We start from the raw sequence: 1,975 nt of genomic DNA on the forward strand, positions 1-1,975 counted from the left end.
GAAGCTCTCATTTGTCATTCTCCACATAACTACTATAGCAAGTGCAACTCCATGAATGCTCATAAGAAGAGTGTGTCCAAAAGTACACAACACTGTCCCTATTTGAATGAGTAACACATTATGCCGTTTGGCATCAGGAGTAGCCATTCAGAACAGCTATAAACATGTAGTAAACATACCCTGGCTTAATTCTTCTAAATGGTGGACTTGGTTGCAAGGTTCAGTCCAAAATCCTTCTGTTAAGGCAGCTTGTTTTGGACCACACATTTTAAAAATGCCCACAACTCTCTGATCTGTCTCAGATCATAAAAAAAATAGTTGTATGCAACTTACAATGTGAGTGTTATGTATGTTAGCTAAAACAAGCTTTAAACATCTTTGTCAAAGTTTTACTTCAGAATAAGTGTACAGAGTGGGCAATCCATCACACCGTCACTAACATTTGAAAACCCCTAACTGTCTTCATGTTTCCTAAAAGCCTTGTATAGCGTCTTTGTAGCGTTATCAGCATTTATGGTTTCCCTGCAGCAGACTTGCTCACAGCAGGGTTTACATCTCCAGAAACAAACCTCTTAAATCCTTGTCTAAAACCAACCTGGCCATCCTGCCATCCCCTCAACTGGACTGAACCAGACTTAAAATAAGTTGAGAGAACTTCTTGGTGTGTCATTTAGTCAAGATGGCAGCGTGTCAAACAATCCCCCACAGTTCCTAGACCAGCTTCAAACCTCTGCAAGAATTAAACCATTTTTAAATTAGCCCCGTTCAGAAATACTCTAAATCTGTCATGCTCTAACGTGGTGTCACATTCCCTCAGATTACCATCATTACAGTAATTAATGCTTTAATTTCTGGGTATGTTTTGAAATGAAACCCAAAGTGCTGTGATTTTAATGTAATATGGGACTAATGTGGTGTGGAACATTTGGTAATCTGGCTCCCACATGCCTTGGATCTGCCGAATGGGTTTTATCTGCTGTAATACGGTTCAAACACTGAGCTACAGGCGGTTAGGAGGAAAATAGACTGTAGAAATAGACTTTGTGTACTAGTATTGAAACATTTTTAAGGAATATTTTTTTTCAGCATTTCTGTTTTTCTTGGGGGTTACAGTGCAGAATGAGAGGAACGTTGAAAAGATGAAATTGCATGACACACATGATGAAAGTAACTAATTTATTTCAGTGCTTCAACTGGGTCCTGTTGTGTCCAGTTTACATGTCTGTAGCTAATTTAACACCACAGATGGAAAAGGGAATAGAAATAATGGAATAAAAGAATATGCAGATTTCATAACCTGTGATTTCTGTTTTTTCCGAGATGAACCTACCAACCTTTGAATGAATAAAATGAATAAGCTTTTTTCTTGTCACCAACAGATGAATCACTAACTAGGTTACAGTTTCACATAAATTACTTAATGGGCTGCACGTCCTGTGAGCTCCACCTGGCCTTTCTTTGGCCTTATACAAAATGTTTAATATATCCAATTCATTCAAGCACTGTTAGTCATAATGAATATTGCCAGTCGTGAGGCTACTATTGAAATATGCTATTAATAACTCAGCGCAGATGAATAACGCTCTGTCTCATTCCCTGATGTAAAAGTAATCTTTTGTCTGACATGGTTTGTATCTTGTTGTGAGGTTTGCTTGGCTTTGATCTGTTCCTCTCCCTGTTATTTTGTATGTTAGCCACTTAGAACTTCTCCTATTGGCTCCACGTCTGTCTTAATACACCTCTGATTGGTTTATGACAGCCATATCCCGGACCTGATTAGACACTTTAGATGTGAAAGGCTTCCTTTACGCCTGAGACAGTGGAGTCATCACCCTCTTGTCAACACAGGATGGACACGAAGGTCATCTTTGGGACACCTCGACTGATCTTGATTTCTTTTCTTTGACTGTACTGAATCATATTAAAGTTAAAAGTTAAAAGCAAGGGTAGAAACAAAACAATTCCTTCTGACTTT

The sequence above is a fragment of the Morone saxatilis genome, unplaced genomic scaffold, assembly GCF_004916995.1.
Source record: "Morone saxatilis isolate NCDOM2014 unplaced genomic scaffold, NCSU_SB_2.0 Contig12, whole genome shotgun sequence".
NCBI classification, from domain to species: domain Eukaryota; kingdom Metazoa; phylum Chordata; class Actinopteri; family Moronidae; genus Morone; species Morone saxatilis.